The 23560-nt window shown below is 39.6% G+C and overlaps 1 protein-coding gene across 4 annotated transcripts in view; it reads right to left on the bottom strand.

The window, feature by feature from the left end:
- Positions 1-23560, bottom strand: part of LOC106090878 (probable nuclear hormone receptor HR38) — a 192881-nt gene that overhangs the window by 50966 nt on the left and 118355 nt on the right. The window contains exon 1 of one of the 4 annotated variants that reach the window (XM_059364827.1): positions 14644-14713. The exons of the other annotated variants lie outside the window; for them this stretch is intronic. The gene's annotated coding sequence lies outside the window, so the exon portion shown is untranslated. Of the gene's footprint in view, positions 1-14643; positions 14714-23560 lie in introns of those variants that run through there. 4 annotated transcript variants of the gene reach the window in all.

Below are 23560 nucleotides of genomic sequence, written 5' to 3'. Positions count from 1 at the left end.
CCTGACTGCCTCTTCATTGGTTTAAATAAGGTTTTTGCATCTTCTCATCAGTCTCGACCTTACATAGCAACAAGCCAGAACCTTCTACTCACGTATATCGTGACAGTTTGATCAATCCACCGTTCTAGGGAAAAATCTTTTCTCTTGTCGGGAAAACGACATTCAACCCATCCACACGAAAGGACTTCCCTTCCACATCATACATCCAGAGCGGAGAATCAGTCGATTCGATTTACTTCTTAAGTCCATAGAGGCCTAAATATTCATCTAATTTGGATGAAATTTGGCACGCAAATTTCCTTTATGACTTTCGACGTCCGTGTCAAATATGGATTGAATTGGTCCATAACGTAATATAGCCCGCATATAAATTTGGTCCAAATCGGAGCATATTCCGATATAGCTGCTATGGGGGCATAAATTATGAATTTTTCACCGGACTGTGACAAAAGGTAGTTTACATAAATACCCGAGGTGGTGGATATTCAAAGTTCCGACCCGGCCGAACTTAATGCCTTTTTATACCCTCCACCATAAGATGGGGGTATATTAATTTCGTCATTCTGTTTGTAACAAATCGTTCCATATTTTGATATTGCTACCATATAAACCGATCTTGGGTCTTGACTTCTTGAGCCTCTAGAGGGCGTAATTCTCGTCCTATTTCATTGAAATTTTGCACGTAGTGTTTTGGTAGCACTTCCAACAACAACGCTAAGTATGGTTTAAATCGGTCCATGTTTTCATATAGCTGCCATATAAACCGATCTTGGGTCTTGACTTTTTGAGCCTCTAGAGGGCGCAATTCTCGTCCGATTTCAATGAAATTTTGCACGTAGTGTTTTGGTAGCACTTCCAATAACTACGCTAAGTATGGTTTAAATCGGTCCATGTTTTGATATAGCTGCCATATAAACCGATCTTGGGTCTTGACTTCTTGAGCCTCTAGAGGGCGCAATTCTCATCCGATTTGGCTGAAATATTGCGTGAGGTGTTTTGTTATGACTTCCAATAACTGAGCTAAGTATGGCGTAAATCGGTTTATAACCTGATATAGCTACCATATAAACCGATCTGGGATCTTGACTTCTTTAACCTCTAGAAGGTGCAATTCTCATCCGATTTGGCTGAAATTTTTTACAACGGCTTCTCTCATGACCTTCAACATACGTGTTTAATATGGTCTGAATCGATCAATAGCTTGATACAGCTCCCATATAAACCTATCTCCTGATTTTGCTTCTTGAGCCCCTACAAGGCACAGTTCTTATCCGAATGAACTGAAATATTACAGAATGACTTTTGCAATGTTCAGCATTCATTTATCGTCCGAATCGGACTATAACTTGATATAGCTCCAATAGCATAACAGTTCTTATTTGTTATTTTTATCTATTAGATACCAGCACTTAGGTGGGGACACAACCCAAGACATGAACCAACTATGGGGCGTGGCATGGAAAACAATTAATGATTTTGTGAGCACGGAATTCCTAACTTAGACTTTCTTTTTCGAGGTTACTTTTTTAGTATTTAGAGCGCACTACAAACCGATTACTGGCTTAGGGGTATGTCCATAGTGGCATGCGGCGGATTAATATCCGCACCATCTTTTCAACCCTATACTAACCTAACCTAAATCTAAGAATTACTGATAAGCAAATTTATTTCAACGCATTAAACATTTTTGCCATCAATTTTCATTGCATATTCATTTTAAATAATTTAATTTATAAATCATTAACAACATTTGGCAATCGAATAATGAATTCCCAAGCTTATATTGCCATATTCTCAAACAAATTTATCCAAATTACTCTTAAGAATTCATGATTCTTTAGAAACCATTCGAAATGGTCATTTGCAACTAAAATATCCATATTTATAAAGTTATTATTGCCATAAAACGCAATAGTTTAGATGGCGATTTAACGTTAAACAAAGGAGGTTAATTAAATTTACAATATGTATTGTGAAAAAAAAAAAAAATAAAACAACAACAACTGAAGACTTTAGCATCGACAATAATTAAGGATTGTTTTTTTTTTGTTGAAAATAAATTTTTATTTTGCACATGACACTTAAAAGTGTAGAGAAGCATTGAAACGTAACACCATTACCGGCTTTTATTGGACAAATTCAAATATTTGGTAGTTAGTTTTTTCCCCATAGTGGGGGAGATAAACGAGCAGGCTTGCAACAAGTTGTGTGGTGTGTGGCAAAACTATTCAGCCACCTCAGCATCTTGACCAGCTAAATGCGACAAATTAGTTGGGGGCTAATGGTGATCGTAGTCATGACTAGGCAATATATATGGTCAGTTAAATCTTTGGAAATGTACGCATGTGCCACATGTGGTACAGTGAGGGGCCAGTAAGTTAGGGAGGATATTTGTATATATATGAAAGGTATACACATGAGTGTAGAAGACAATTGCTGTGTTTTCCATATTAATTGACAACAGAAAGATAGAAAAACTTTTTTAATACAAGATTTTTTATCAAAAAAGTTTTGAAAACTTTGTGGAAAATTTATTTGAAAATATTAAAACCTTAAATTTGATTTGAATTTGATTTGTGGTTGAGCGGACTCTTAAATACTTTTCCCCAAAATTGGAAATCAGTCTTTATTTAATCTGCAAATGCAAATTTGTCCATGAACATTCCATTAAGGAACTGGGAAAACTTCTCACAAAGCAATGAGATTAAATTTTAAGCTCACTGATAAGGGACCTCCTTTTTGTAGCCGAGTCCGAATGGAGTGCTGAAGAGCGACACCTCTTTGGGGAGAAGTTTTTACATGGCAAAATACCTCACAAATTAAAACCTTAAATTTGATTTGAATTTGATTTGTGATTGGGCGAACTCCTAACCACTTTTCCCCAAAATTGGCTTTTTTAATCTGCAAATGCAAATTTGTCCATGAACAGTCCATTAAGGAACTGGGGAAACTTCTCACAAAGCAATGAGATTAAATTTTAAGCTCACTGATAAGGGACCTCCTTTTTGTAGCCGAGTCCGAACGGAGTGCAGAAGAGCGACACCTCTTTGGGGAGAAGTTTTTACATGACAAAGTACCTCACAAATGTCGTCAGCATTAGGAGGGGATAACCACCGTTGAAAAATTTTCTGATGTTCTTGCCAGGTTTCGACACTTGGCCTTTAAATTGGATATCAGATTCATTTTTATACCCTCCTCCAAAATATTCATATAAGAACCCACAAAGTGTCTTCAGGACATTATGAGTCGATCTAGCCATGTCCGTCCGTCTGTTCGTCGAAGGCACGCTAACTTTCGTAGGCGTAAAGCTAGACACTTGAAATTTTGTACAATTACTTCTTATTAGCGTGGGTCGGTTGGGATTGTAATTGGGGCATAACGATTCATGTTTTGATATGGCTGCCATATAAACCGATCTTGGGTCTTGACTCCTTGAGCCACTGTTATGACTTCAAACAATTATGCTGAGTATGGCCTAAATACTTCCATAACCTGATATAGCTGTCATATATACCGATCTGGGATCTTGACTTCTTAAGCCTCTAGTCCTTGTTTGAAAAGAGATACCGTCCAATAAACTTGACTAATGCTTTCCATGATGGAGGGTATATAAGATTCAGCCCGGCCGAACTTAGCACGCTTTTACTTGACTACTCTCAAATTGTCATGATTGGTCCATATATTTACTTGGCAGGGTTTGTGGGTGAGGCGGTTCCCTTAGATACCTATTTTTGTTTAAGGTTACGTGAAGAGTGCAAACAATTGTTCACCTTAATCACCAAACCCTTGAGCGAGTTCTTGAGTTTGTGAAAATCAGGGTAAGGGGGAGGGTCCGCCCCCCTTCAGATATCGAAAAATTTAGTGCCTCAACCTAACCCCATTCTACACCATCTGTTTATGGAGTGACAATTGTGACCATGGTTAGGTTAGGTTGCGTGGCTTGCCCACCAAAGGCGAGTTTACTCGGAACCCAGTCAGGCTCATTGTGGATCCCTAGAAAGAAGGGGAAGAGAAAGAAGACCTCGGACCAGAGGTTATACATGAATAAAGGAATGACAAGAGGAAAGGAGAACCCGAGCGGAGGGTTAAGAAACGCCCATCCCCACGCAAGCATGGAGCTTATGGCACACCCCGGCGGAACCTGTTCCTGTTCCTTCAACAAATCGCAGGAGACCTGCCAGAGATACGTTGGCAAGTTAACCCAGATCACAGAAGAAGCGGATCCCCAGAAAGGAGAGCCATGAATACACCAAGTGCTCAATAGTCTCCTTTTCATCCTCATCGAGGCAACTCCTACAGAAGTCATTGTGCGGTATTCCCACATGACCCCTGTGAAGGTACTTATCAACCTCTTGTCGCACGCCAGTAACTCTCTCGTCCTCTTCCGGTTGATGACCGGCCATATCGCCTTTGCAGTCCCACCTCGCCACCGACGCCACTCTGGCCATCCCCTCTATTGTGTTCAATAGCTCGACAAATGGCACATAGGCAAGACCGATGACTGATCCGCGCGACGCAGACAAACTCCTGCTGGCGCACTCGTCCACCCTCACATTCCCTGGAATCCCCTAAAGCCCAGGAATCTATGTCAGACTCACATCATGGGCCCGGAGCCTATCCAGGGACTCCAAACAATCCGCCACGCATATCGACCTCACCATACTCGACTCTAAGGCCCTGAGCGCCGCCATACTGTCCACATAAATTCTTCGAGTTTCGAGGGCGGTAAATGCCTTACCAGAATTTCCCTTGCGGCCACTGCATTGGCACAGACCTCTGCCCGAAAGACCGTACCCTCGACCGGCAGTCTCAGAGACCTACTCATATTGAGTGCATCGAAGTGACCCCCAATCCAGTCCCTGAGTCCATCTTGAAGCCATCGGTGTAGGTCGAGGTCTCATCCTCCTCAAGTGCAGCATTCGCCCCCATTCATCCCTCCCTTGTAATCGAATCGCGAAGGCCCTCACTCCAGTCGGCACTGATGCCAAGTAGTCGGAGATCCTCCTAAGTCTACCCTCCGCATTCATAATACCCAGAATCGAACCGTGGCCGCAACCATCCTCCTTCAGCATGCCGAGTTCCCTCAGACTAAGCGCGACTCTGGCGGCGCAGTTCCGAATATAGGCTTTAATGGGCTGCATATCAAGCATCGCCTCCAGACTTGCCTGTGGTGCAGATCTCAGTGCCCCTTTGACCACGATCATGTCCCAAAACCCCCTAGGTGTCACAATTGACAGCTTTTACAAATTCTCATCACCCGAATATAGGCCTCAATGGGCTGCATATTCAACATTGCCTCCAGGCTTGCCTGCGGTGCGGATCTCAGTGCCCCTTTGACCACCATCATGTCCCAAAATCCTTTAGTGTCACATTTGACAGCTCTTACAAATTCTCATCACATGCCACAGCAATTTGCCATAAAATCAAAAGTAAAAACAAGGTCTCCAAGTCACATGCCGGCAGCACTTGGGGTGCTGACAAAGAAACCTTGTCGACCACGTACAAAGCAATTGACCGGTCTATGGTAAGTTATGCAGCGCCAGTGTTGTCTTGTCAGAATGCCGCTCTTCGAACTACGACGGACTACCTCCTCAGTTCTCATGTGGACCACCTCCATCAGGAGATAAAGTTCCTACCAGTGCGAACACATATCTACATGCTGTCTATGCAATACCTTTTAGTATTGGACCATCCAAATAATCATCTTGTGGATAGATATCCACCGCCCAGAATCCTTAAGATAGATCTACATGATCTAGAACGTGAGGTTCAGCGCTACAAGAGAGAACCTCTCGATTAAGCGGCATATCAAATGGGTCTAGAGCAGGTCTAGACAACATTCATGCAGACACGGTAGCATATGTGGTGAATAGCTACCGGGTGAATCTGATCCTTGAAGAACGACCGCCTCCCATTGCATCTGAAGAAGTTGACCTCCCTCGGCAAACCAGAGTAGTTCTGGCTCACTAACGTTCCGGCAGACGTAGCCGCCTTAACTCCTACAGAGCAAGGATTGTTACCAACGTGTAACATACTTGGGACATACATCCTGTCCCATTTGTCACCAGGGACCACACGGCACACGTCATCTGTTTAACTGACTAGCCAGACCCAGATCCCCCATCTTAGTCGCAGAGTTCCTGGATATGGATACTCAACAGAATCAAGCAGACGAAAGACAAAAACACATCACACGACTACAACAACATCAACACCATCTGTGAAAATTTCAAGAAAATACACACAAATAAGTGGAGAGACATAGATTGATTCTTATACCCTCAACCACAGGATGGTGAACACTCCATTTGTAACTCTGTGACCCAAAAAATTCTATAAATTCTTGATCGTCTTGATATTCTACGTCGATTTAGCTGTCCGTCTGTGTGACTGTCGAAAACACGCTAACTTCCGAAAGAATAAAGATAAAGACTTGAAATTTTTTACAAATACTTCTTATTTGTGTAGGTCGATTGGGATGGAAAATGGACCAAATTGGTCTTAAACCAAATATAGCTGTTCTATAAACCGATCTCCTGATTTTATTTCCTAAGCCTCTAGAGGGCGCAATTATTATCTGATTTGGCTGAAATTTTGAATGTAGTTGAAGTTGATCCAGAACTTGATATAGCTGTCATATAAACCGATCTCCCCATTTGACTTCTTGAGCCTCTAGAGTATGCAATTCTTATCCGATTTGGCTGAAATGTTGCACGTGGTGTTTTGTTATGACTTTCAATAATTGTGCATGAAATGGTTCAAATTGGTCCATAACCTGATATAGCTCCCATATATACCCATCTCCTGAATTGACTTCTTGAACAACTTGAGGGCCCAATTCTTATCCGATTTAGCTGAAATTTTGCACGTGCCGTTTTGTTATGACTTCCAATAACTGTGCTTCAAATTGGTCAACAACCCGATATAGGTCTCATATATACTGATCTCCCGATTTGACTTCTTAAGCCTCTAGAGTACGCTATTCTTATCAGATTTGGCTGAAAGTTTCAATGTGGCGTTTTGTTAAGTCTTCCAATAACTGTGCCGAGTATGTTAAGAATCGGTCCATAATCTCATATAGCTGATTTTATATTTTTTCCACTTTTTATACCCATCACCGAAGGATGGGGGTATATTCATTTTGTCATTCCGTTTGCAACACATCGAAATATCCATTTCCGACCCTATAAATTATATATATTCTTGATCAGCGTAACAATTTAAGACGATCTAGACATGTCCATCCGTCTGTCCGTCTGTCTGTTGAAATCAAGCTACAGTCTTTACAAATAGAGATATTGAGCTGAAACTTTGCACAGATTCTATTTTTTGTCCATAGGCAGGTTAAGTTCGAAGATGGGCTATATCGGACTATTTCTTGATATAGCACCCATATAGACCGATCCGCCGATTTAGGGTCTTAGGCCCATAAAAGCTACATTTATTATCCGAATTTGCTGAAATTTGGGACAGGCGGTTGTGTTAGGCCCTTCGACATCCTTCGTTAATTTGGCCCAGATCGGTAAAGATCTTGATATAGCTGCCATATAGACCGATCCGCTGATTTAGGGTTGTAGGCCCATTAAAGCCACATTTATTATCCGATTTCTCTAAGTTTTGGGACAGTGAGTTGTGTGAGGCCCTTTGACATCCTTCGTTAATTTGGCCCAGATCGGTTAAGATTTGGATATAGCTGCCATATAGACCGATCCGCCGATTTAGGGTCTTAGGCCCTTTAAAGCCACATTTATTATCCGATTTTCGTGAAATTTGGGACAGTGAGTTATGTGAGGCCCTTTGACATCCTTCGTCAATTTGGGCTAGATCGGTAAAGATTTGGATATAGCTGACATATATACCGATCCACTGATTTAGGGGTTTGGGGCTATAATAGGCGCATTTATTGCCCGATTTTGCGGAAATTTGGAACAGTGAGTTGCGTTAGGCTCTTTGACGTCCTTCGTCAATTTGGCCCAGATCGGTTCAGATTTGGATATAGCTACCATATATACCGATCTCTCGATTTTAGGTTTTGGGGCCATAAAAGGCGCATTTATTTTCCGATTTTGCCGAAATTTGGGACAGTGAGTTGCGTTAGGCTCTTCGACGTCCTTCGCCAATTTGGCCCAGATCGGTTCAGATTTGGATAGCTACCATATAAACCGATCTCAAGGTTTTAGGTTTTGGAGCCATAAAAGGCGCATTTATTGTCCGATTTTGCCGAAATTTGTCACAGTGAGTTGCGTTAGGCTCTTCGACGTACTTCATCAATTTGGCTCAGATCGGTCCAGATTTGAATATAGCTGCCATATAGACCGATCTCTTGGTTTTAAGCTTTGGGCCCATAAAAAGCGCTTTTATTGCCCGATTTCGCCGAGATTTGGGACAATTCGTTGTGTTAGGCTTTTCGACATATGTGTCGCATATGGTTCAGATCGGTTTATTTTTAGTTATAGCTTCTAAAAAGACCAATATTTTGTTATACACTTGTACCGATTATTGCTATGGGACATAAGGTATGCAATTTACACCGGATTTTGATGAAAGATGGTTTACATATACACCCGAGGTGGTGGGTATCCAAAGTTCGGCCCGGTCGAACTTAGCGCCTTTTTACTTGTTCTTATTTCCAAGTGTAATAATTTTTGTACCAAACACTGTACCTAGTGGCTACTGTAAGCATTTACATTTTTCCAACTCGCCTTACAAATGTCCATGTCCATAGATGTTTGTACACACATGTGTAAAGGCCAATTTAAACATTTGATCGGAAAGCTCAGAAAAAAGGAAAAAACACATCAGACACTCACAACTCAGGTACATGTTGTTTGTTTGGTTCAAAACATTCTCATGAATTTTTAATAAATTTTATTGCAAATCACACATGCTGTGTGTGTGTGTGTGTGCCGCAGTGCGGGTGATAGTCGTGCCGTTTTCTTTGAGGTGTTTGTTTTTTGTTACTGTTTTTGCTTGCCCAATGTTTAAAATTGCAAATTAGTTTCGTGTATGTATTTTTTAAGGAAGAAGATGATCTGTGAAACTTTTTAAAGGAGTTTCCAGACATTGGTGTTAGTTATGGACTAGCGTTTTTTAATGGGCCCCACAAGCAATGAGGGGCAGGGAACAAAAGTGACCGTTGGAAAGCATGGGATTAATTGTTCAGTTCTGATCAGAATAGGACAGAATAAGAAATTTTCCATATGGAGAGGACATTTGAAAAACTTAAATTTTGGTTTTGACATGAACTAATTTTTTGTAGATATTTTTCTTTGGCTATTGGTGGACTTTTGTGGCCATAATCTGTCTACAACAGGGTTTGTTCTTTTTCAGTTGAAGATAAAAGGACCAACATAACAACTGTCTCCTCAGAAAAAGGAAAAAAATTTCCATTTACTACAAGCGTTAAACTCCTAGGAGTTTTGCTGACCGTAAACTTGAACATCAAATTCAACATTCTGGAATGGGTGAAAATATCACTTTGGCACATTATTCGATACAATCGTTAGTAGTTAAAACAGAGTGTTATGCCTGGGTTGTATGTAATTGCAGTTGCCAGACTTTATGGTTCTGTAATATGGTGGACCGCACTAAGAACGTAATCCTCTGAGACACCGAATGTAATTTTTCACTTAAGCTCGCTGGCATACCTTTCCCTCTCATTTGTTTAAATATGTAAAACCACCACTAAACCCTTGCTTTTCCATTCTCTATAACAGAGTTACTCTATGAGAAATCGTGAATTTTTAATTTGTCTTATATTGTTTTTATTGGCCCACCATCAATGGAACATCCTTAAAAAAAGTGCTATGAAAAAATGTGCAACCGTACAAACAAACATTTGAAAATTTAGTTGTATTTTCATTAAACACGCAATTTCTATCGGATGTTTCATCTCTTAGTTTGTCAGTACTTTAGTGAAGGCTTCAGCAGGCATTCACATTAACGTAGGCCATAAATTCTTTGTGGCAATAGTGGTCCGGACAATTGCATACAATTAATTGAATGCAATGGGTAGAATGTGTATATGGGTATTTCCATATTAACTTCGCAATTGATACTTAAACTTAGCAACGATTAGTCTCCTGGAATGTTTTCCAAACAGAGAGTAGCAAATATTGGAGGATACTATTAATAAATCTTTTGTGTTAATCAATCGTAGGAAAGAAAGAGGACCATTTAATCTTGGGAAGTTAACACTCCTTAAATTGTGACTATTTGTCATCTCCCGCCTTTAGGGCCTTATGTTTAAGTCCCACCTTATATGTCACTAGGGTCTACTGGGATACCTTTCTAGACCGACTCACAGAACAGAAATTTCTATAACTATTCAGCCAACCAAAGATCCCCTAGTCACAGTCTGAAATCGGACAATAAATATCCCTTTTATGGGCCCAAGACCTTAAATCGAGAGATCGGTCTATATGGTAGCTGTATTGAAATCTGAACCGATCTGGGCCAAATTGAAGAACGATATCGAAGGGCCTAACACAACGCACTGTCACAAATTTCGGCGGAATTGGACCATAAATACGCCATATATGGGTCCAAGATCTTTAATTGAGAGACCGGCCTATATGGCAGCTATTTTCAAGTCTGGACCGATCAAGGCCATATTGAAGTCAGATATCGGTTGGCTTTACACATCTCATTGTCCCAAATTTCAGCAAAATCGGATAATAAATGTGGCTTTAATGAGCCTAACACCTTTAATCGGCGGATCGGTCTATATGGGGGCTATATCAAGATATAGTCCGCTATATCCCATCTGCAAACTTAACCTGCTCATGGACAAAAAAAGAATCTGTGCAAAATTTCAGCCAAATCAGAAGAAAATTACGGCTTCCAGAGGCTCAAAAAGTCAAATCAGGATATCGGTTTATATGGGAGCTATATGAGGTTATAGACTGATTTAGACAGTACTTGGCACAGCAATTTGAAGTCATAACGGAACTCAATAAGCAAAATTTGAGCCAAATCGGACAAAAATTGCGGTTTCCAGGGACTCAAGAAGTCAAATCGGGATATCGGTTTGTATAGGAGCTATATCAGGTTATAGACCGATTTAGACCGTTCTTGGCACTGTAATTGGAACACTATATGCAAAATTTTAGCCAAATCAGAAGAAAATTGCGGCTTCCAGAGACTCAGGAAGTCAAATCGGGAGGTCGGTTTATATAGGAGCTATATCAGGTTATAGATCGATTTAGATCGTACTTGGCACAGCAATTTGAAGTCATAATGGAACACTATATGCAAAATTTCAGCCAAATCAGATATAATTTGCGGTTTCCAGGGGCTCAAGAAGTCAAATCGGGAGATCGGTTTACATGGGAGCTATATCCAAATTTGAACCGATAAGGCCCATTTGTAATCGCCAATGACCTACATCAATCGGTGTCGGTATCGGTGCAAAATTTTAAGCGGCTAGCTCTACGCGTTCGTCCCCAATCGTGATTTCGACAGACGGACGGATGGACATGGCTAATTCGACTCAGAATGTCGAAACGATCAAGAATATATATACATTATGAGGTCCTAGTTCAATATTTCGAGGTGTTACATACGGAATGACTAGATTAATATACCCCCATCCTATGGTGGTGGGTATAAAAATCGTCAATATGAAGGTAAATATTTTTCACTGAAGGGAATGTTTCCTTAAAAACTTGGAACATGGATTATCTTTAAGTTTGCTAATTTTTGGCTCGAATCTTTAAAATTAGGACAAAGTTTTTTCAGTGTTTAATAGATTCGGCCGAACCGAACTTAGCACGCTTTCATTTGTCCTGTTTTAGGTTAGGTTAACCTGTACTGTTTTAAAAAATACAGGATTTTAAACTATCCTTAACCTATTTTCGATATAAGTCAGAATGCAAATTTGCTAATGAGTATTCTCCATTAAGGAACAGGGGCAAACTTCTTACAACTCAGTGAATGCTGTCCGATTCAAATTAAAGCTCAATGATAAGGGACCTCCTCTTCATAGCCGAGTCTGAATGGCGTGCCGCAGAGCGACAACTCTTTGGGGAGAAATTTTGTCGTAGTTGGGTTAGGTTAGGTTTAAGTGGCAGTCTGCCATAAGACTAAGACGTTTTCGTCCATTGTGATACCACAGGACCAGAAGAATGAAGATACCTTCTAGTTCCTACCATTGAACCAGATCGCTTTAAAAAGTCCAATAACTTGCGAATGTTCACATCCGCTAAATCAAAGAAATGAGAACCTTAAGTGAAACTCCTTCTGACTGCTAGTGTGGGACACACACACACACACAGAAGGTTTTCTATGGTCTTTTCTTCTTAAATGTCCTCACAGCTTCCGCAAAATTCGTTACTGACAACCTTCAGTCTGTCGGCATGTTTTCCGAATACACAATGACCTGTCATGACGAATACAATGACGGAGATGTCTGTTCTAGCCAATGACAGTAAAGCGGCTGAACGCGTCAAGTCAATCTCATGGCAGCCGGTTGTACGTACCGGATTGACCCGATGAAGTCCTTCATCGGCAAGGGCTGCCGCCTCAGTGTACAACACACTGCTACAACAACAACAACAACCTCTTTAAGTGTAAAATTGGAATGTTCACAGCCCCCTCTTTGTGACCATCTATTATTCGTTGTCCATCGGGTCTGATCCTGAAAACTTAGCTTACATGTCGTTAGAGTCATACCCACAGATTCCAGTTTCCCTGGATTATGTTCGCCTTATAATTCCCTGAGATATATCTGTGACCCGGCACCCTGAACAGGTGAATTTTGAACTGTTCAGCCATCTCGTTGAGAGATCTGCGACAGTCGAGGGTGGTTTTGTGTTCGGAAATTCGTTCTCCAGGGATTTAATGGCTGCCTGGCTGTCTTAGAAGATATTTATGCCAATCTTTGCAATGACATTATATTGTAGCCATTCCACCACATCCATTGTTGCAAGGATCTCCCCTGCAGTGGTCGGGTAACCTTTTTGATATGACCAGTTCTAGATCTTTAGAGTACACTCCAAAGCCCACCTGGTCGTTTAGAGTGGAACCATCCGTATAGAAGTCTATATAACTTCAGTTACCAGGGATATCGTAGTTTCAATCGGTTCTATCAGGAATAGTGGTACAGAGTTTGAAACATGACAAAGTACCTCACAAATGTCGCTAGCATTAGGAGGAGATAACCACCACTGAAAGGTGATAACCACCACTGCCAGGAGTCAAACCCAAGCATTCAGCGTCATAGGCGGACATGCTAATCTCTGCTCTACGTTGGCCTCCACATTGGACTTTTGGCAAAATTTAACCAATATTCATAAAATCTCTTCGTAGTACACTCTTCTTTGGCATATCCCATATTCAGATTATTATCTCTTGCCATTCGTTGGTTGTGCTTTTATTTCATTTGGTCATATAAGGAAATGGAGTTTTTTTGTCTATTACTTAATTGCTGAATTTAGTGTCTATCACAATTTTGTCTAAGGCAACAATCTTAAGCCCCCCCCTTCTGCATTTGGCGTTTGGTCTTTTGGCACCTCTCTTTTGAAGATGTCCATGGAGGCGCATCTATTCGAAAGAAGAGGTCGATACTTTGGTTTGGTGGCTAAGTTTTTATTTATATTTGGTGCTTATAACAATTAGTGTTTGGTATTTTAATATGAGATTCATTGTGATGCCTTTATCAGATTAACACGGCATTTGGTCACGATTTCATCGGCATCCTCTTTTTGTTTTTTTGTTTCTTTTCTCTTGGCCCAACAACAATTTATGCATTCAACTTAGATTTGCCAGGATACGATCTAGCGCTATGGCAGCGCAGGAATGAATAATGTTTGTTTACTGGTGGGTTTCTTGTTGTTGTTGTTGAATACGATTTTTTTTCGAGATTTTGTCTATTTTTCTTTATTGCCATTGGATGTGGTTTAGCAGCAAATGAAAGTGAAGTGTTACAAGCACATTTCCTTGTTCCATGTCTATTGAATTATTGGGTATTTTAAATGACCCGTCAAAATGGGTATTTTGGATTGAATAATATGACTGTGCCCTGGAGAGAAAAGGAGCCCTCGAGAGAAAATGGGATCTAGAGAGAAAATTTAGCCCTAGAGAGAAAAGTGAACCTTAGAGAGTAAATTACCCCCAGATCAAAAATGAATATGCAGCTATAGCTCCAATAAAAACCGGGTTTCCGTTTAGTGTGTTTTGAGTTATAAGAATTGGCTGAAGTTCTGAATCATTCCTTCGGATCATTCTAAGTTTCTATTGAAAATCCCAAAATCAATTGTAAGAAAGTTTAAATTTTGCAAATCACACAAATGGAAGAGGATGCAATTACTTGTATGTGGGACTTCCATTAAAAGTTCCATAACTCATCCTCACTGAAACTTGTTTCGCACTGGCACTTCAAATGAATTCATGAACAAGGCTCTGTCAGTCGTAGCATGCTGTACGTTAAATTAGTTAAAATATGGAATGTTTAATAAATAATACAGCAAACCGTTAAATTTGAAATTAAATATTCACAAATGCAAATGACACCGCATTGCGATTCAATACTCGGAAATTAGCAGGCCACAATAAATATGGCCTGTCTTTGTTGCCATGATAGTCGTCCCATGTAAAAGCATTGGCGTTTCTGCTGCCGCTGCTGCTGCAAAAAACATATCTTACCGCAAAAATTCCTCTGATAAATTGGACAAGTTTGAAATGGTAATGAGAAGAAGATGATGGAGTTGTTGCTGTGTTAGTCAGGCGACGAGACTATGATGTTGCAGCGCGCTAGAGTGAGGAATATGTTCTTTTTTTTTTGGTTTTGCGATTTGTAATTAAATTCTTAAAGCAAAACACAACGCGTAATAGCGAAAGTGTGAGCGAACAAACGAGCGAGCGAGCGAGCGAGCAACCAACTGACCAGCAGAAGCTTAGAAAACAGCGACAATAACTAAAGTTAGCAGATATGGGCTAAAATTAAAAAAAAAAACAAGACTAGGAGTGATCTCAGGTTGATTTTTGGCAATGGAATATTTTCCATTGCAAATCTAGACTGAGAGAGCAGCAGAGCCAAGCGAGTCAGAATTGTTGAGAACAAAAACACAGTGATTTTATTCATAGCAATGCGTTTGTGGTGTCCATTGCAAAAGTCAACATGATTATCAAATCACCATCATCATCATCTGCAGCAAGCCAGCAAGAGAATAGTGGCCTCACACAGTGGGAGAAAATCGAAAAAAAACTAATAAAAAAACCAGCAAGGAAAGGCAAAAGTCAGGCGGTGAAGACTTTATAATACCCTACACCTACCCTATAAGTAACAAGTAAAAAGGCGTTAAGTTCGGCAGGACCGAACTTTGGGTACCCACCACCTCGGTTATATATGTAAACCACCTTTCGTCAAAATCCGGTGAAAAAATCATACTTTATGCCCCATAGCAGCTATATCGAAATATGTTACGACTTGGACCAAATACTAGTAAGTACAAGTCATTGTTCAATTGTGTATAACAAAATATTGATCTTTTTAGTAGCTATATTTAAAAAAAAACCATATACTATGCGGATGTTGAAAAGCCTAACATAAGTCACTGTGTCAAATTTCAGTGAAATCGGATTTATAAATGAGCCTTTGAATCGAGATATCGGTCCATATGGCAGCTACTTTCAAATCTGGACCGATTTGGGCCAATTTGCAGAAAAATGTCGAAGGGCCTAACACAACTCACTGTCCTAAATTTCGGCGAAATCGGACAATAAATGCTCCTATTATGTCCCAAAACCGTAAATCAAAAGAAGGATGTCGAAGGGCCTAACACAACTCACTGTCCTAAATTTCGGCGACATCGGACAATAAATGCGCCTTTTAAAGGCCCAAGACCTTAAATCGAGAGACCAGTCTATATGGCAGCTATATTCAAATCTGGACCGATCTGGCCCAAATTGAAGAAGTATGCCGAAGGGCCTAACACAACTCACTGTCCCAAATTTCATCGAAATCTGACAATAAATGCCCCTTTTCTGGGCGCAATACCTTAAATCGAGAGATCGGTCTGTATAACAGCTATATCCAAATCTGGACCGATCTGGGCCAAATTGAAGAAGGATGTCGAAGGGCCTAACACAACTCACTGTCCCAAATTTCGGTGACATCGGACAATAAATGTGCCTTTTAAAGGCCTAAAACCTTAAATCAAGAGATCAGTCTATATGGCGGATATATCCAAATCTGGACCGATCTGAGCCAAATTGAAAAAGGATGTCGAGGGGCCTAACACAACTCACTGTCCCAAATTTCGGCGACATCGGAAAACAAATGCGCTTTTTATGGGCCCAAAACCTTAAATCGAGAGATCCGTCTATATGGCAGCTATATCCAAATCTTCATCGATCTGAGCCAAAATGCAGAAGTATGTCGAAGTGCCTAACACAACTCACTGTCCCAAAATTTTGGTAAAATCGGACAATAAATGCGAGTTTTATGGTCGCAATACCTTAAATCGAGAGATCGGTCTATATGGCAGCTATATTCAAATCTAGACCGATCTAAGCCAAATTGAAGAAGGATGTCGAAGTGCCTAACACAACTCACTATCCCAAATTTCGGCGAAATCTGACAATAAATGCGCCTTTTCTGGGCCCAAAACCTTAAATCGAGAGATCAGTCTATATGGTAGCTATAGTCAAATCTGGACCGATCTGGGCAAAATTAAAGAAGGGTGTCGTAGGGCCTAACACAACTCACTGTCCCAAATTTCAGCAAAATCGGAATATAAATGTGGCTTTTTTGGGCCTAAGACCCTAAATCGGTGGATCGGTCTATATGGCAGCTATATCCAAATCTGGAACGTTCGGGGCCAAATTAAAGAAGGATGTCGTAGGGCCTAACACAACTCACTGTCCCAAATTTTAGCAAAATCGTATATTAAATGTGGCTTTTATGGGCCTAAGACCCTAAATCGGCGGATCGGTCTATATGGGGGCTATATCAAGATGTATTCCGATATAGCCCATCTTCGAAATTAACCTGCTTATAGACAGAAAGAGAATCTGTGCAAAGTTTCAGCTCAATATCTCTAATTTTAAAAACTGTAGCGTGATTTCAACAGACAGACGGACGGACATGGCTAGAACCAGTGGAGATATTGTAGACCTTAAGCGGACTTTTTTGTAGGGATTTTTGAGCACTATGTAGGAAAATTTTTTGAAAGCGGATCACACACAAATATTTGGCAGCCCCAACAAATTTTCGAAATACCGAGGGAAAAAAGCCACTGCAAGCGCATTTATTGACCAATCTTGCCAAACTATTGTACAACGCCTTCCTCGACAACTATCAAAATATCTATGGAGTTTGGTCAAAATCGGCTCAGATTTAGATATATCTCCCATATATATGATCGTCATATTTTGGGTAATTTGCAATAATGTTGAAGTTGCTCGAAATTTTATACGGTTTGTCTAACAACCCATCTGAAACATTGATTCAGATTTAGATATAGCTCCCATTTTGTACTTATAGGGAAGGTGTAGAGTTTTGAAAAGTCAACACCGCCTGACTTTTGCTTTTCCTTGCTGATATTTACTATTTTTTTCGATTCTCTCCCACTGTGCATCATTTATAGAATTTTTCGATTCTTGGCATGTGAAACATTCGGACTATCGGCAAAGAAGCATCTTCGTTGAGAGTGTCTGGTGTCTAACTGTTTAGTATTTATTTTGAAGGCCATATTGGCCAGTTTTGGTCATGTTTTATAGATAGTTGTGTTGTATTGTGTGCTTACGCAGCTTCATAAAATGCTGGTCATCCTCTATCTCTCCTTCACTCTCTCTCTCTCTCGCGCTGAATCTCTTGTGCGATGATGGTTTTCATAACTTCCAAGTTTATGCAGGTGTTTGACAACATGTTTATCTTAAGAAAAGTCTAACAAAAATTATTCACTTGCGAAATATGAATTAGCCGGCTCAACCAAATATGGCCCAGAATGTTTCGATGGAATTTTGTGTGAGCATGCGCATCAGTTGAATCGCCGCACCCAGAGCTTAACGTCGTCTTCATGCGCTCACAAAAGAGTCTCAGAAGTAGTCTGGCCAGGCCAGGAACCAGTTCATTAAAACATGAGACACATTTTGACACTTGCTAGCAAAATAGTGATGGAATTAGATTTAAAAAGAAATGTTCAGCTTGATTCTAACCACATCATGCATATTTATTTCAAAACACCAGGTTTTTGTTTTGCTGTTTTTAATGGGTTTTATTAGCTAAGGAAACAAACAAAAATAGCCAAGCAAACGCATTTACACACATATAGAAATGTTAATCAAAAATCACTTTCGATTTTTTTTTTCATTATAATCAAATCAAATCAAATAATTGGTTAGAATTATAACACCAATATCTGTGCATAAGCATATTACACTAGTTTACAAAATTTTAGGAATTTTTAGTGTGTTGAAGGGGTTGAGTGGGGGCCATCGAGGCTCAGAGGTAAGAATGTCTGCTTATGATGATGAACGCTTGGGTTCATATGCCGGTGAGAACATCAGAAAACAAATAAAAGAGAGATAAGTACGGCCGAGCTTACTATTCGGCCACTATGGATTCTGCTAAAAATTTGAAATAATTAACTCTAAGTATATTCTTGATCGTCTTGAAATTGATGTAGGTTGTTGGAGATTGCAAATGGGCCATAAGGGTTCAGATTTGGTTATAGCTCCCATATAAACCGATCTCCCGATTTAACTTCTTAGCCCCTACAAGCCGCAATATTTGTCCGATTTGGCTGAAATTTTGCACATGGTGTTCCATTATGACTTTCAACAGCTGCGCCAAGTACGGTCCGAATCGGTCAAGAACCTGATATAGCTCCCATATAAACCGATCTCCCTATTTGACTCCTTGAGCCCCTGGAAGCCTCAATTTCCAATCCGATTTGGCTGAAACTTTGCACGCAGTGTTCTATTATGATCTCCAACAAATGTGCCAAGTACGGTCCGAATCGGTCAAGAACCTGATATAGCTCCCATATAAACCGATCTCCCTATTTGACTTCTTGAGCCCCTGGAAGCCTCAATTTTCATCCGATTTGGCTGAAACTTTGCACGCAGTGTTCTATTATGATCTCCAAAAACTGTGCCAAATACGGTCTCTCCAATTGACTTTTTGAGCTCCTGGAAGCAGCAATTTTTAACTGATTTGGCTGAAATTTTGCATATTGTGTTCTGTTATGACTTCCAACAGTTGTGTTAAGTACCGTATAAATGGGTTAGGAACCTGATATAGCTGCTATGTAAGCCGGTCTATAGATCATTCTTGTTCGGTTCCTGGAGCTTAACTTTTTGCTGGTTTGACATGACAGAAGTTTGGCATGACAGAAGTTTGGTATGACAGAAGTTTGGTATGACAGAAGTTTGGTATGACAGAAGTTTGGTATGCCCTGCAACTAATTTTTTTTTTTTGCATACATTTAAAGCAGAATCCATTGTGGAGGGTATATTAGGGTATATATTTGGTATATAGGGTATATTTTTGGTATATAGGAAAAAAAACTTCATGGGGCTACCTTTTTCCTAGCTCTATTTTAAGTATTTTTCTATCCATTCATCTTTAATTTTCTTTCTAGAGTGCCATGACGCGACACAATGTATATGCTATTAAGAGTCTTAGATTATTATTTTGAGATATTACTAATGGCATGACAAATTTTATATATCTTTATTAACTCCTTTGTTTTAAAATTAATTTTATTATTCTCTATACATACATTATGTTAAAGAGGGCAACGAAACACGGTCTACACCATTAATATATTTTAAACATTCAGTAGCGTATTTTTAAATTCGTTGAACGCCCATATGTATATGTTAATTATAAAGTCTGCCAAATTCAAATTCCCATCAGTATGAGTTTAGTTTTGCCTATGTATCCAGTTTTGAAAATTCTTATGCGACATAAGATGAATTGTGTCTGGTGCTTTTGTGTAGTAGTATGTCACAACGCAATCGCTAGCACTTGTTCTTGTTGCCGATGTGGCTTTGCTATGTTGACGTTGTCTTCTTGAAACTTGTTTGCCAAAAGATTCAAACGGTATTCAAATGAATAAAAAAGTTTTTGCAATATTATATACAACGTTTTTTTTTTAATGATATACATATGTGCATATGTAACATAAAATTTATAGTTTTATTTGAATGGGAGTCCAGAAAGCTCAGAAACACGAGTCTCTCAGTAATCGAAGCGGGATAAAATTGGTGCGTTTTTCTTTCTTAGTGCCAAACGGCGAGGTTTAAAAAAGAAAAATAAAAAAAAACTAAATTTAAAAAAAAGTTCCTTTTTAATACCCTCCAGCATAAGATGGGGGTATCGCTATATTCATCTAAGACCCAAGAAAGTATATATATATATATACTCTTGGTCGTCTTGATATTCTATGTAGTTTTAGCCATGTCCGTCCGTCCAACTGTTTGTCTGTGGAAAAACCGCGAACTTTCGAAGGCCTAAAACTAGGTGCTTGAAATTTTGCACAAATATTTCTTATTGGTGCAGGTCAGTTAGGATTGTTAATGGTCCAAATCGGTGCATGTTTTGGTATAGCTGCCATATAAACCGATCTTGGGTCTTGACTTCTTGAGGCTCCAGAGATCGCAATTCTTATTCGATTTGGCTGAAATTTTGCTACATGCGTTTTGTTATGACTTCCAACAACAGTGCTACTGATACTACAATATAACATTTCAGCCAAATCGGATAAAAATCGCGGCTTGTAGGGCTCAAGAAGTCAAATCGGGCTATTGGTTTATATGGGAGATATATCAGGTTATAGACCGATTTGGACCGTACTTAGCACAGTTATTGGGAAACATAACAGAATACTATGTGCAAAATTTCAGCCAAATTGGGTGAAAATTTAGGCTTTCAGGGGCTCAGGAGGCCATATCGGGGAGATCGGTTTATATGGGAGCTATCTCAGGTTATAAGCCGATTCGTACCGTACTTGGCTCCGTTATTAGAAGTCATAACAGAATACTATGTGCAAAATTTCAGCCAAATTGGATTAAAATTGAGGCTTCCAGGGGCTCAAGAAGCTAAATCGGGAGATCGGTTTATATGGGAGCTATATCAGGTTATAAGCCGATTCAAACCGTACTTGGCCCCGTTATTGGAGTCATAACAGAATACTAAGTGCAAAATTTCAGCCGAATCGGATGACAATTTAGGCTTCCAGGGGCTCAGGAGGTCATATCGGGGAGATCGGTTTATATGGTCGCTATATCCAAATCTGAACCGATATGGCCCATTTGCAATATGGCCCATTTGCATCGACCTACATCAGTATTAAGTATCTGTACAAAATTTCAAGCTGCTAGCCTTATGCGTTCGACAGCTATCGTGATTTCGACAGACTGGCGGACGGACGTTCGACACAGAATCAATATTTCGAGGTGTTACAAACGGAATGACTAGATTAGTATACCCCCATCCTATGGAGGTGGGTATACAAAATTAAACAATTAAAGACGCTCCTATTTGTAAGGCTATTTTGTGTCTGTAACTACGGATCACTCTTGTCTTGTCCAAAGTTTAATTTCCTGGCTGTGCAGGATGCTGTTGCACATCGACGCGTGTGTCAAGGAACAAATTGAAGACCAACTGCTTTGGTTGATTGTTTGGAAAAAACTCATTTTATTTCTTATTTCATCTTAACTCTTAACCTAAATCTCTATGTACAAATAAACTAAACCTCTGCGATCACAGCCAGCGAGCATGCAATATTCAATTATCAGGATACATTTATGGTCAACCCTAAACAAAGGCAATTGCTTTCTCAGAACCACTTATTGCATTATTGAAATAATGCATATCTAATGTACGCACATAATAAGATAATAATAACAAAGTCTGTCTCTGTAGTAAGAATCTTAAGAAAACCATTTATAATGGACATCAATATGAGTGGTGATAAACTGCCCCCTGTGGCGTGACCTGTGCTACTCCTTTTTTATACTTAAGCCATGAGACCTACAATTTATCCACCTGTTCCTTAGCCTATGGCTAATGCAACTTCTAAGGGTTCTGTCCATTCTATACTGGTCTTATGCCGGTCCTTACATTGTTTAGGCCAAATAACGTTCTCATAGTTCTGCCTTTCGGGAATGGTGTAATTTCCAAACAATGCCAACAACTACAATCATTCTGCACATGTAAACGTCATTGCCTCGATTACTGCAAAATTTGTCTTCCAACGAAAATTGTCACTTACTACCTGCACCATTATATATAGTGTTGGCGTTGAAAGAAATCACTTTATTATCTTAATGGCAAACAAAAAACATCATTATCAGCGATAAACATCTGCTGATCATGAACAAGATTTTCATCAACATCATCATAAACAACAAAAAATTGACAGATTTACCGACTACTAGCTGCTCAATACAAGCCTACATTCATACATATGTGTGAACCAATCTAGAGGGGGAGGCTCATCTGCCTGAGACAAGGCACCTCCGCACTTCCCGCCTGCAGTTGTTTTCATACGAAAAACGCATCCCATGTATTAGTTACCCTAATATGAATCTTTTTTCTAGGCTTGTAATCACATGCTAACTTAGACTAAAGTCAGCTAGCAAGCTAGTGAATGCCTATGATCAGCATCTGCGATCATGGCTAGGGTATCCAAAAAAAAAAATGGAACCTGGTTCCAGGTACTACCATCAATTGCAGGCTGTGTGCCTTTGTCGTTGTTTTTTCCATTTAATCGTGGAGTTCACAGAACGCACCCATAAGGCAATCAATGTTTCATGTTTTTGTTTTTGCTATGGGGTTCTCTTTAGGTTTGGTGGTTGGGTTTGCTTTGATTTTTTTTGTTTTTTGCCTTTTGATTTTAAAGTTGTGCCAATTTTGGTTTGCTGGTGTTATTGTTGCCGATTTGGGGCCATATTCATGGGATGACTGTCGAATTGTTGAAGTTGTGTTTCATGGTTGTTGCTGTTGTTGTATGGGTGAAACCAAAAGTGTCTGATCGAACTATTAACTCTCATTGTTTCTTATTTTTCATGGGTTGCAGTCTCATTCCTCTTCTTGTGTTAGCTGTTCATAATCTAGTCTTCTTCATTATTTTTGGCCACTTAGGGGAGTGTGTGTCTGCATGCATTGCATGTGGCTTACGATGAGATATTTTTCAGTTCTTTTTCCTAAGCTTTGGGTTGTTTCGTTGTCACCATTTTTTAGGGTGTAAATTGAATTTTGGTAAATTTTTGCTTTTGCATGCATTGTCAACAAATTTATGGAATAAAAGAAGACAAAGGCTATAGAACACCACCCGGCTCAGCACGACGAAAGAACTAAACATGGCAGAATTGAACTATGGTGATCTAAGAAGAATTCAACGCTGCTGTTACATTCGTAATTGAATTTGTTGTGATTACAATGCTTAAGTTTTGGTGTCTTAGGAAAGGTGTGATTGCATTGCCATTATTTTGGGATTTGTTTTTCATATTTCTTTGGAAAGAATAGAAAAAAAACTTAAACTTTGTTGCATTTTAGCATAAGAGTGACATTGGTTGTATTAATACAACTAAATACAAACTATTTGAA

This window comes from Stomoxys calcitrans, chromosome 3 (assembly GCF_963082655.1).
Source record: "Stomoxys calcitrans chromosome 3, idStoCalc2.1, whole genome shotgun sequence".
Classification (NCBI taxonomy): Eukaryota; Metazoa; Arthropoda; class Insecta; order Diptera; family Muscidae; genus Stomoxys; species Stomoxys calcitrans.
The sequence above is the reverse complement of the archived record's forward strand: the minus strand, read 5'-3'. Positions and strand labels throughout refer to the sequence as shown.